We start from the raw sequence: 13,773 nt of genomic DNA, 5'->3' as shown, positions 1-13,773 counted from the left end.
GTCATTCTGTCTTATACCATCTCCTCTCCGGCATGCCCTCCCCCCTCCCCCCCCACTCCCGCCGCTCTGGTTGCGATATGTCCCCCCATACATCTGCAGGGCGCTCAAGCTCTACCAGCAACCCTCTTCTGGTAAAACTACCAAAATCAAGAATCACTGCTCACCTTAACCCTTTCATTCCTCTATTTCCCACCTTTGGAACAAACTCCAACACTCTCTTCAATCCCACTCTTCATTCCAGAACTTCAAAACAGTTGTTCACCACCATCTCTTTTCTTCCCCCATCCAAAACCACAATATTTTCTACCCATGTTAATCCACTCCAATCCAAACTCCTTCAAATTCCCTACTTTCCTTCCTGAAAGTCCCCATCATGTAAGGACCTGAAAGTCCCTGCAGTGTCCATCCTGTTTACCCTGTGTACTCCACCCCATCCCACTCCCTTTCACAGATCTCATACCTCTGTTCCCCACCGTTTTGTCCTTCCCTCTTGTCTCCTTGTTGTACGTTCTGTGTGTTAGCTCTCATACGAGACTCAACATTGTATACACAAAAAAATTGTCATGTCTTTGCTTTTCCTTGTCACATACTGGACGTTTGAAAAAAATAAAAATAAAAAACTTCCTGACAGTTATCCCACTTCCCATCAAATACCATATTCTCCTGCAATGCTGGCTGGCACTTGCATTGCCTGCATCGTGTAAACACCTTCATATTGTCGGATATCTTTTTATCTGGAATCTACACATGTTAAGCCCATTCAGATGTCTTTCTTGAAAGGCTCTGATATAGGTATGAAGAAGAAATCATTGAAGTTCATCATTCCCTACATAAAGTAACATGGCCTAATTGGAAAAAAAGAGGAAAGCCATCATTTTGGACTCTTCTACAAACTCAGAGAGAAGCAGCTTGGACATTGATCTGTTCATTGCCCACATTAGTTCAGATACAAGTGCACTATACATAGAATTATAACCACCAGAGCAATCTATGTGGTATAAATCTGTCTGCAACAACTGAGGAAACAAAGATTTTCTGTCTCCTGTAGAGTGGTTTTTATTTCTTCCCAATGGGGAATTTCTCTTCCAAGATGGTGCTTTCGATATCCAGGCATTTTTTTTTATCACAAGACAGAACATAGTTCTTCACCATTATATGATTGATGATTCCAGTCACCTAGGTGAGAATCAGTGGGAAATTTGTGCTGTCGAGTGTTATGGGGTTTTTTTCTTTTTGTGGGTGTGAAATCTCTTTTTTCCTTTGGGACTTCTGCCGGTTGTCATGGTTCTCACCAAGTGAGTGATGCTGGCCCAGCATAATAAGATTTGTGTGCTTCTTCAATGTGGTGTTTAAGGATTGAAAACAGCTCCTCAGCTTTTTGGTTAATTGGAGAGAAAAAAAGTACTCTGTGGAATGAATTAAATATATCTTTAATACTATCCAGTGAACACTCAATACTTTCATACACAACTGGATAATAAAAGTTGGATTGCACCTAATTTGAAGATGCACTTGGAATATATCTAAAGAGGTAATTCTAAAGTTCTAAAGGGTAATTTGAAAGGGTAAATGTGCATATTTGTCTTCATATGACTCCAGCAATGAAAAAGGAGATTTAACACATTGGAAATTGAGTCTTCTTGTCTTCGATGCTTGAGAAATAGAGAGCTTAAAGATAAAGAGACCATTTGGCCCATCACACCTGTATTTATTCAAACTCCCATTTACAGGTCTTCTATTTATGTGGGCTTGCAGGATAGCCTAAACCTAGAGGTGTTCACACTCACCTCAAGTTGTTTAGCCTGGTTTTGAATCACGACTCAGCTATAAACAGTCATTATGGTGTTTCAAATGCAGGGCGATTCAGCAATGTGCGTGCCGTTCCTCCAATGGACGTTAAACTGAGCACTGATTTGCTAGCATTAACTGGTGGATGCTAAAGATCCCACGGTGTCTTTTACGAAGTGTAGGCGAGCCATCGCTGGTCACCAGAATAAATTACAAACACCTGCCCTGACTAACTGGTGGGAAGGCAATGGCAAGCCACCCAGCACTCAGAGAGAAGCTGCTTGGACACTGATCTTGTCAATCAACTGCTTTAGCAACACCAACACATTGTAAAGAGTATGGTAGACAGAGTATGGTATGGTACATCTTATTTCACCTCATTTGTTATGCAAGCACAAAATGGTGGGATTTACAACTCTGGCCCCATCCATCCATTGGGACCATACTCTGTGCAGAGTGTTGGTGCTGCCTAAGCAGTCTCCTTGGCTATTGGGCACAATCCTGGACAGGTCGCCACTCCGATACTGCCCAATCCCCCTTCTCATACGTCATATCAATAGTAACTGACAAACATCCCATCTTGCAAAATATGGCTTGACATTTTATTGCATACAAAGTCGAGGCATGGAAGAGCTGGAACACAGAACAGACCAGGACATAACAACATAATGAGAAGTGGGGAAGGGAGGGGCACAGACCAAAAGCAGGGTAGAGAGACAACAAAGGGACAGTTGCAGGAATATCTACAAGGTGAAGAATGAGATCGAGGGGAGGCGGAGGAGCACACAGTGGGTGAACCATATACTCTGAGTTAACACATTTCTTATCTTGAAACGGGATTTTAAACTAATATGTACAATGCAGTTGTTACTAAAAGTCTGCTTGTCTTAATAAAATAAAGCGCAAATCACAGCATTCCTTGGGCGGTGCTTTCTGTTCCATTTGATGGGTTGTTGTTGTGGTTGTTGTTCTATGCACAATCATAAAATAAGATTTTGAGCCCAAAACAAAATAGAGAGAGATTGGTTGAATAGGATTGTAGAAGGAAAAACAAAAAAGGGGTGGGAGACAGGGGGATAGGGGAATAGCGGGATAGGGGGCGGGAGACAGGGGGATAGGGGGCGGGAGACAGGGGGATAGGGGGCGGGAGACAGGGGGATAGGGGCGGGAGACAGGGGGATAGGGGGCGGGATGCAGGGGGATAGGGGGCGGGAGACAGGGGGATAGGGGCGGGAGACAGGGGGATAGGGGGCGGGAGACAGGGGGATAGGGGGCGGGAGACAGGGGGATAGGGGGCGGGATAGGGGTGAGAGAGGCAGAGGGGTGGGATAGGGGTGGGGAGTGAGTGGAGGGGGAGTGAAGGGAGGAAGAGGAGGAGGGGGGATTCCAGCAGATGTAACACCCAGTTGAACGTCAATCCGAAAGACGGCACACAAATTAAAGAATCACCCTGCCTTTGAAACAGTAACATGACCATTTATAGCTGAGTCGGGATACGAACAGCTGAGAGCGAGCATGTGTACTTACCGGCTGTGCTGCCATGATCTGGCGATTCATTGCTTGATAAAAACTGAAATGATCAGAGCAGCTGTTCCGATTGAGAATAAAAATAAAACAAATTAAATTTTTTAAAGCTTTCATTTGGCCAACTTGCACATTATTTGACACTCTTTCCTCTCCTCGACCTCCGGAGAGTTGTATCGTGGAGGAGGGGGGTTGGGAGGAGGATAGCATGAGAGGAGGGAAGGGAAGGCAGCACGAGGGGGAATGGGAAGGCAGCGTGAGGTGAGGGAATGGGAAGGAAGCGTGAGAAGAGGGAAAGGGAAGGCAGTGTGAGGGGAGGGAATGGGAAAGAAGGATGAGGGGAGCGAATGGGAAAGCTGTGTGAGGGGAGGGAATGGGAAAGCAGTATGAGGAGACGGAATGGGAAGGCAGCGTGAGGGGACATAATAGAATGGGAAGGCAGTGTGGGGGAGAGAAAGGGGAAGGCAGTGTGAAGGGAGGGAATGCGAAGGCAGTGTGGGGGGAGGGAATGCGAAAGAGGCATGAGGGGAGTGAATGGGAAGGAAGCATGAGAAGAGGCAATGGGAAAGCTGTGTGAGGGGAGGGAATGGGAAGGCAGTGTGAGGGGAGGGAATGGGAAAGAAGCATGAGGGGAGCGAATGGGAAAGCTGTGTGAGGGGAGGGAATGGGAAGGAAGCGTGAGAAGAGGGAAAGGGAAGGCAGTGTGAGGGGAGGGAATGGGAAAGAAGCATGAGGTGAGCGAATGGGAAAGCTGTGTGAGGGGAGGGAATGGGAAGGCAGTGTGAGGGGATGAAAAGGGAAGGCAGTGTGAGAGGAGGGAATTGGAAGGCAGTGTGAGGGGAGGGAATGGGAAGGAAGCGTGAGAGGAGGGAATGGGAAGGCAGTGTGAAGGAAAGGGAAGGAAGCATGAGGTCGTGGTATGGGAAAGCAGTTTTAGGGGAGGGAATGGGAAGGCAGCGTACCAGGGCATTACCCTGGTGGTAAAACGCACCCAAACAGCAGCTTTTTCTTTCTGAGGGCTAAGTCACGTTTGCTCTATGGCGAGGATACGGCGGCCGTATGCCCTCTGAATTGACAGAAACGTGTGGCGGCCGCAGAGTTTCTGAGGTGGCCTCAGAAGAGCCCTACGCCGTATGGCTATATTTTACAGGCCGTAAGGTCGTCGTGGAATTATAACGCGGAGTTATAACTTTTTTCATTTCTACGTTCGCCGTAGCAATTCGACAAGCCGAAACAAAAGAACTGGTAAAAAAAAAAATTAAAAAAATTAACCCATTCGTTACTGTCCGTCTGGCCGCACGTTCGCCTTCGGGCCCCCTTGTGGTCCCCCTGTGGTCGCCTTGCATGCACCTTGCGTCTGCCTTGAAAATTCTATGGCCGCTGCAGGAACGCCCTAAGGTCAGCGTGCGACATCAAATCAAAGACCGTACGGCACCCCCACGTTTTCGGTCTCCACAATTTATAAATACGCCGTGCGGCTCCCCGAAAAATAAAAATATATGTGACTGCTACATTGTGTGACCGAGGAAATACTGCGGCCGCCCTATAATCGCTCGTGGCCATAGATTTTGGAGACCCCACGGCCGCCGTGGCAAATGTGACCTAGGCCGAACTACCATGTTCTATATTAAACTGGGCGTTAGCATTTTAATATCAAAACTAATGCTATCTATTCGGTAAAGGCCTCCACCTCCCACACATTCGTCCAACCTCCTCGCAGTCTATGCTAAACATGCACGTGCACTGGCAGTCTACTCACCTTTCACTCACTCACATGCATGGATTTCCCCACACCCGCACTGCACAGTGGCACGTCCCACGTGGCTTTGATGCCACAACATGTCTGCTCCCCACGAGGCATCGGTACTGCTTAAGCACACGGTTCGCAAAACGGCCACATAACCTCCTCCACAGCGCCATGCACCATGAGCCCGAGCTCAAGTTCAGCATGCAGAGAAACCCGCGCACCACACACGAGTAACCAAGTACAGGCTCGCACACACCCCACAGAGAGTCATTTGTTCCCATTTCTACCACTTCCTCGAGTGCTGCCTGCGTACCTCTTCACTTTCAGAAACTACCGACGATTAATATATTGCTGTAACTTTTAGAGTATTTGGATTAATATTTTGTCATGAAAGCATGCACAAAATGGTGTAAAGCGAAAAAAATAAAAAAAACCTCTTCATTTGCAAAAAACAAAAAAGCTCCACTTCGCTTGCAGAAACTACCGAATAGTAATATATTGGTGGAACTATAATAGTGTATTTATAAAATTGCAGTAAAAAAAGGACCCTTGTGGCTTGTGCCGTCATCGATTGCAAAAGCAGTTTACGAAGCATAGCATTTCACTCAATGAAGTTACACTTTCTGCACATTCCATCATCTTTTCTTCACTCAATAGAATCGTCTGAACAGTAGAAAAAGTTGAGTTTAATGCTTTGCTTAAATAAATGCACTATGTAATAAAAATCACAAATTTGTTGAATTTTTGGATTTCACTCCAGATTTCGAAACTTGTTTTGTCGACCAGATGCGATTCTAATATCCGACAAAATACTTTGATTATATACTTTAATTAATCCGTGAGAGTAGATCGTGTTTCCAAATTGAGGCCTGTTTGAATAGGCCGAACAAAATGGCGAATTAGGACCCCCATCGAGTGTGAGCAAGGTGCTCGAGGGTGTCCAATGATGTGCCTGACAAAGGATATAATTTTATAAGGCCATTCATTATCTTCAAAAGGGATGTTTTAATTAAACCAATCACCCAATTTTCAGTCATGCACTTCCTTAGAGTTTTCTTAGTATGCATGCAAAGTTTCAGTTATGGAGGAGACACACTGACACACTGACACGCAGGCACGCAAGCACGCAAGCACGCACGCACGCACACACGCACACGCAAGTGTTTGGCTGATATTGGCAATTTTTCGGGAATCAGCAGGTTGCCGAGTCAGTGCGATTACAAACTGAAGTACTTAGTGTATACAACCCAGAAACCTTGAGTTGTTTTCACCAAAAAAACACAACGCTGCATTTATATAGACGTTTCAGGGATATGTTCACAAACATTAATCTTTATAAACAGCTGTGTGTGACGGGCGGGTGAAAAAAATTGGCTCGGTAATTTAGAAAACACGTTAATACTGCAAACAGCTTGGAAATTGGGTGTTGTCTCACAACTCACTCAGGGTGACGGAACACAAACCACTCGCTCAGCATGATCGAGCATGCAGCACACACTCAGGGTGACAGAGCATGAACCACTCACTCAGAGTGACGGTGCACGAACCACTCTCTCAGGTTGACGGAGCATGAACCACTTGCTCAGGGTGACGGAGCATGAACCACTCCCTCAGGGCGACATAGCATGCACCACTCCCTCAGGGTGAGGGAGCATGAACCACTCGCTCAGGGTGACGGAGCATGAACCACTCGCTCAGGGTGACGGAGCATGAAGCACTCCCTCAGGGTGACAGAGCATGCACCACTCCCTCAGGGCGACATAGCATGAACCACTTGTTCAGGGTGACGGAGCACGAACCACTCACTCTGAATAATGTGGCACAGAAAAAGCATCTGCAGTGAGTGAACAATTTGCTCAGAATGATGTAGCACAGTTCCACCATCGACAATGGGCTCTCGGCAAGTGGCTTAAGCATTCATGCAAGCACTCCAATTAAATGGTTAACAAGGAATGGTTGGCTAGGCTATCGCTGCATACCATGTTGGATCCCTTTAACATTAAAGCCAGTCTTTACCACGCACACAGCAGTTAATGAAATAACATGAATTTGTTGAAATAACGACTTTATCTACAAAAGAGTTGCTGCTTAATGCAGAACATCCCTTGAGACATCGCAAAGTTCAATCACTCCTGAAATAAACATTGCACAAAATCCGCCATGTTACATGCTTGTCTTTGCATGTGCCACGTGGTACATCGTTTCGGGATCCACGCAATCGTTATAACTTTTTTTAAAAACATCCCTTTTTCACCAGATTTGATTGATTCCCTGGAAAGCATCTCAAAACCTCTGAAAATACAGACACAGATCTGGCAGATGCTATGGATAGGCAGCCCCTCCAGGTGCACAGGAGTAGGGAAAGAATACTGGTTCTGGCTCACTTTTCCCCATGTAAATGAATGGGGGATTTTCAGCCATGAAATTTTTCTTTTTTTTCCCCTAAAAAATAAATCCCCTTTTTAGCCCAAGGTATATTTATTTGTCTCCCCTTTTAACCTGGAGCCTGGTGTTGGCTTAGTTGTTAGGGTGGCGGCTTGGGATCCCAGGGTCCTGAGTTCAAATCCCGTTGGCTGCTGAATTAACACCAGGGGGTTGACTCAGCCTGCCATCCTTCCGAGGTCGGCGAAATGAGTGCCAGTGTACTGGTCCCGGTGTATGCCCCGGTTAGAATAGGTGTACCATATCCCTGTGTGTCGTAAGAGGCGACCAGGGTTGGTGTCAGGAAGGGCATCCGGCCATAAAACATTGCCTCAAGAAAAAGCCAAACCCCTGCACAGCAGGGAAAAATGGCTGTAAAAACGGTCATTTTTTTATTTCCCCTTTTAACCTAGGGGCTCTCTATTCAAATAGCCCATACAACAAGATAAAGATTTGTTAAAGGTGATTCGAAAGAAATATCTGAAACGCCTAAGCCCCGGGACACTCTTTATCAAATAACCAATGCATATTGTTTAGCTCACTCATTGAACCTATAAACATTTGTTCATTCTCAAATTCCTTCAATAGTTTAATTTTCTTTGCACAATAATCCCCATCTAAAATATTGAAAAACAAAACATTTGAATCTTTATATTTTTTAAGATACCCCTTTTGTGCCATTACGAAATGATAAACTTCTCTTAATGATCTCATCTGGCCACCGCCCGAGTTGCAAATCATTTTTGTACATAAACCATGCCAGAAAAAAGTTTTGTTTCAAATGTTTTCAGTTCATGCCGTGAAAATGAGGAAGTGTTTTTTTGACACGGCCGTGCTGTGTGAATGAGGAAGTGGTTTTGGACTGTCATGCTGTGAAAAAATAGGAACTATTCTGTGAGACAAGGTCTCGTGTTTATATTTTATCTCAGAACACGAACTGAAAACATTTGAATCAAAACTTTTATGGCGTGGTTTATGTCCAAAAACGATTTGCAACTCGGGCGGTGGCCAGATGAGATCATTAAGAGAAGCTTGTCATTTCCTGTGCCCACACCCAATGATTAAGCAATTTCCTCATCGTTGCTTTATAAGCGGTTCGCCAGACAAAGTTTCTGCCAGACGGGATTTTCATTTTTACAACTGAGGCATGGACGATATTTCTTCCGATGAAGCCAACAGCCCACTACAGAGTTGGTAAGTTTGTGTATGCTTTTCTCTTTGAACGATGAAGCAAATGATTATTAATTAAATCATGATAATTCTGATATATATATTTTTTTTTCCCTGACAGGGCATTGGAAGAAATTGAGTTCACATATCACGACGTGGTTCATGAAATTAATACTCTTATTGAAGAGATCAATGATTTTAGAAGAGAATTGAAAGACATTTTCAATGAGTGGCATGAAGTCTTATCACGTCCTCTCATCTCGAAGGAATTAAACCAATGGTGAGACACGTGTGTGTGCCTCTCTCTCTGTCTGTCTTTCTACCTACCTCTCTCTGCTCTTATTGAAGAGGCCAATGATTTATAATGACTGGTCTCTGATCTCGAATGAATTAAACCAATGGTGAGGCACGTGTGTGTGTGTCTATGTGTGTGTGTATGTGTGTGTGTGTGCGTGTGTGTGTGTGTGTGTGTGTTGCTTTCCCTGTCTGTCTCTTCATCTATACCCTTGACTTATTTTTTTTTTTTCAGCACTATCGCACAACATCAGCTGTTGAAGCAATCTTGTACAACACATGATTTTCTGGAGGTAAATATTTCTGAATTATTATTAATATCACTCGTACAACACATGATTTTCTGGAGGTAAATATTTCTGAATTATTATTAATATCACTCTCTCTTTAGAATGTCGCCTTATGTTGGTTGCATCATTAGTTTGGACGTGGTTTTGTCAGTACACTGGAATTCATTTTATTGACCTTGAAAGGATGACAGGCTCCTGGTGTGTTAATTCAGTGGTCAACGAGGCTTATTCATATTACCATGTAATTATCTTTATAGAACCTAATTATTATCCACTTTTTGTTTCAAAACAGAATATGGTGTCTGAGTTTCGAAATCACAAGGCATCTGAAGAAGATTGCTGGGAAAGATTGTACATTCTCGCAAATGAATATTTAATATTTTCAATATTAATAAATTATATTTGTTTTGTTTACAATTACTTGATTCTGAATTACAAGAAAAGAATAAAAGAGATGTAATGGGGGGGTTGGGGGGAGGGGGGGGGGTAGGTGCGCTCCCCCAATGACCCATCACCCCCTCATCCCATCCCTCCCCTCCCCATGTGTGTGTGTGGGGAAGGGTGGGGGTGGGATGAGGGAGGTGGTGGGTCAAAGGTGGGGGCACACAGGGGGGGATGAGGGGGGGGGGGCTTGTGTGGGCGGGGCTTGTGTGGGCGGGGCTTCGGTGGGGGCTTGTGTGGGTGGGGTGTGTGTGGGAGGGGCTTGTGTGGGCGGGGTGTGTGTGTGGGTGGGGCTTGTGTGGGTGGGGCTTGTGTGGGCGGGGGTTTATGTGGGTGGAGCTTGTGTGGGAGGGGTTTATGTGTGTAGAGTTTTTGTGTGGAGCTTGTGTAGGCAGGGCTTATGTGGGAGGGGTTTATGTGGGCAGGGTTTATATGGGCAGGGGTTTATGTGGGTGGAGCTTGTGTGGGAGGGGTGAATGTGGATGAGGCTTCTGTGGATGAGGTTTGTGTGGATAAATGGATGGGTGGAGAGATGGGGGGATGGGTGGATGAGTGGAGCTTGTGTGGATGGGTGGATAATTTTTAATTAAATAAACATGTTGTGTGTGTGGTGAACTAATTAACTAATCACTAATTATGTGAATATGATGAATATGGGTGGAGCTCGTGTGGGGTTTGTGTGTGTGGAGCTTGTGTGGAGTTTTTGTGTGCCGGTTGTGTGGAGCTTGTGCGGGGCTTGTGTGGTGTTTGCGTCGGCGGGGCTTCGGTGGGAGGGGCGTGTGTGTGCTGAGTCAAAAAGGTCCGCCGTCAAAAATTTCAACTTATTGGACCCTGTGGCGGGGTGTGTGGTGGGGTTTGTGTGGGGTTTGTGTGGGCGGGGCTTGTGTGGGCGGGGGCTTGTGTGGGTGGAGCCAAAAAGGGGCGGAGTCAAAAAATTTCAATTTATCTTTGTCTTTTGTAATTCCTGTGAATAAAATGAACCTAAAATCTCTTCCCCTTCCAAATCATATATCTTATAAGTCCAAGGAACCGTATCTATTACATCAACAATTTTAAAAAGCTCGTTGGTCCATCTTTTCGTATAACCTTTTTCAAAATGAGATTTCCACCTATATATTCTTACGATATCACCAACTTTGAACTTAGGTTTTCTGACATTAATCTCTTTTTCATATTTTAATTTTGTAAATGTTTCTGATGGCTTCATATTTGTTGACGTGTGAATCGTGTCATTGTACTTATCCACAATATCTTGAATAAAAGATGACCATTGTTGTGAACCGAGTTGTGTGAATTTTTTATATAGTCTCTCTTTTAAGGTACGATTAAAACGTTCAACAACAACTGCCTTCCCTTCATTAAAGGTACTGTATAATGTAATACTGTTATTTTTTAGAAAATTCATAAATGTCTTGTTATAAAACTCCCTACCCTCATCAGTCCACAATTTTTTAGGTTTTCTCTTACTTTTATTAAATATCTGTTGGAAGGCTAACATAAGAGTATTACCTGTTTTGTTTTTTAATGGTACAACCCACGCATATCTACTCCTCAAATCAATAACGGTTAAAGCATACTTGTACCCCTTATCATTATTGAGTTCAATCAAATCAGCAGACCAGATATAATCTACTTCCTTGGAATAAACTTTCCTTCTCTGAAACTTTGTGAATATTGGTTTATGTAATTCATCAGCTAATTGCTCTTCAGTCTTAATGGCATCATTAGAGCCTATAAGTTTTTTGAATTTCCAAGTCCAAGTTTCAATTTAGCACTGATCATCTTCTTCACAATGAACCGATCAACTTTTTCTCTCAAGGTTGGATTTTGTATCAGAGACAAATTATACAACATTTCTCTATCGGCTTCATGCTTTTCTTCCAACGTTGTGGTATTCCCATAATCAATATCGTGTCTCATGCACACTTCATCAACTCTATTGATAGGCCGACTCCAGGATTTAGGATTGTCTGCCTCATCTAATCTTTTATCCAAGTTTGTGCCTGGGCCACAGAAAGAATACCCTGGAAGATGTAATTCCCCTGGTATTCCAGTAGTTGTAAATTTACTTCCTGATAAAAACTTTTGGATATCTCCTCCTAGTTTGTGTTGGGAGATAAATTGATTTTTTTTTTGAACCACACACCGAACATATACCTTTTTGTATAACCCTGTTATTTTTACTTTTAATATATGAAATATTTTTAGTATTAGTTTTCTTTTTACATTTGAGACAATAACTCATTTATTTATGAGAAAAATTCCTGCAGAGTGCAAAAACCTTTTTAGTTTCCAACATGCACATTTGAATCTTGATTTTTAAAACATAAAGAATCCTTAGAAATGCCTTCACTCTCTCCCCCATTTATTTAAGAAAAAAAAAATGAAAAACTTGAATTAAAATCCATATCTTGTCGATGTCAATAGTCTTGTCGAAAGTATTGCAAATAGACTTACCAATTCTTTGTTTTCCTCCTCGGTGGGTTGAGTTATTTTCTGTAATACCCTTAATCTTTTTTTAATCTCACTGGTTTCCATATTTTGATATTTATTTTGTCTCGCTCTTTCCTCCCTCTCCTCCTTCTCTCTCTTCTCTTTTTCCTCCTTCTCTTTCTTCTCCCTCTCCTCCCTCTCCTTCTCTTTCTTCTCCCTCTCCTCCCTCTCTCTCTTCTCTCTCTCCTCCCTCTCTCTCTTCTCTCTTTCCTCCCTCTCCTCCTTCTCTCTCTTCTCTTTTTCCTCCTTCTCTTTCTTCTCCCTCTTCTCCTTTTCCTCCTCTTCCCTCTCTTCTTCAACTCCTTCCTCATCCCTTACTATCCTTGAATCGCTTACACCCCATAGAATATTATACATATATTCATCAGGATTTCTTGTTATTCCTGTATCCAAAATAATTTTTTTACAACAGGAAACCAATAAAATTTCTTTTGAATTTCTAAAAGAGCCTTACCTTTTCTTAACTTTATAATTTTTTCATTATTTAACATTCTAATTAAATCTAAAGTTGTCGGTTTATCAACATCAGCATAATGCCAATCTTTTATTGAAAATACCTCATTCTTATGTTGTAGAACATATTTATTAAAATACCGAATACCCTTTTCTTGAAGGTATGCTTGGACACAGAAATGATAATTTTCTTGAAGCCTTCTTGCTGTCATTTATGTATTAGAAATATATGTTAGAATAATATTATGGCACGAAACACCTCCCCATCTTCCCATAGTTAAATCATTTTGTATTTCCTTACTTATTATATATAATCCTGTTTTTTCTGTTTTCATGAGATAAACAAGGGCAAAACCATTATTATATTTACCCTTATTAAATTCTTTTATTTGTTGTTTACTAATCGTAGCCCCACAAAACTCATTCTCGATACCAAGTGGATAATATTCTTCCTTACGAGACTGATTTAATTGTTCCAGGTCTTCGAGGTTAATTTTAAATGACCAATTATACCCTAAATCATTCATATCATATCCCCATTGTTCTATTCTCATACAAACGATACGCCCTTCTTTATAAAAATTTATTTTAATTCGAACTGTGAATTCTGTATGACCTGGAGATAATATCAACACTTCTGTATCTTTGGAATACACAGCCGTTTTATTTAAGGATATATATTGTGATAAATCGCTTAATCTCACCAAGTCATTCGCGTCAGTCGGGCTTGGATAATTTTTTAATTTATAAGCATTTTTCATGTTAATATTTTTGGTTATATTATATTTATGTCGTTCAGCCTGTGCCTTTGTGTAATAATTTGAGAAATCAATATCCAGTTCTTGAGATAAACCAAAGATAGAACCATCTTTACCAACATAAGTCATTTATATTAGATTAAAAATAATATCATAAAATTTTTTATTTTTGTTGAGTTGAAATAACACATATAGGCATAATTGGCCACAACACTTGGAATTTAATTCTTGGACTTGAAATGTTTGATAAACACCATTCTGTAAGAATTTTATGACTTCAACAGGTGGTGGAAGACCAAAACTACTAATTAAATAAAAAAAAAATTACACCACTTCCACTAATTTGTTTCTCCAACTCTTTGTTATGTCTTTCCAATTCTTTTTGAGCCTGGAG

The 13,773-nt window shown here is 42.4% G+C and overlaps 1 long non-coding RNA gene across 1 annotated transcript; it reads left to right on the top strand.

Annotated features, from left to right (window-relative positions):
• The first annotated feature begins 7,420 nt into the window (after positions 1–7,420).
• On the top strand, positions 7,421–9,700 carry LOC147018996 (uncharacterized). Its single transcript, XR_015062606.1, has 4 exons — positions 7,421–8,674; positions 8,772–8,930; positions 9,180–9,237; positions 9,527–9,700. It is a non-coding gene; the product is annotated as an uncharacterized LOC147018996 (long non-coding RNA).
• Positions 9,701–13,773: the final 4,073 nt, after the last annotated feature.

Source organism: Eptatretus burgeri, chromosome 10 (assembly GCF_056783735.1).
Source record: "Eptatretus burgeri isolate ZD-2024b chromosome 10, Ebu_testis_v1, whole genome shotgun sequence".
Lineage (NCBI taxonomy): Eukaryota > Metazoa > Chordata > Myxini > Myxiniformes > Myxinidae > Eptatretus > Eptatretus burgeri.
Note: the sequence above shows the minus strand (reverse complement) of the source record. Positions and strands in the feature narration are given on the sequence as shown.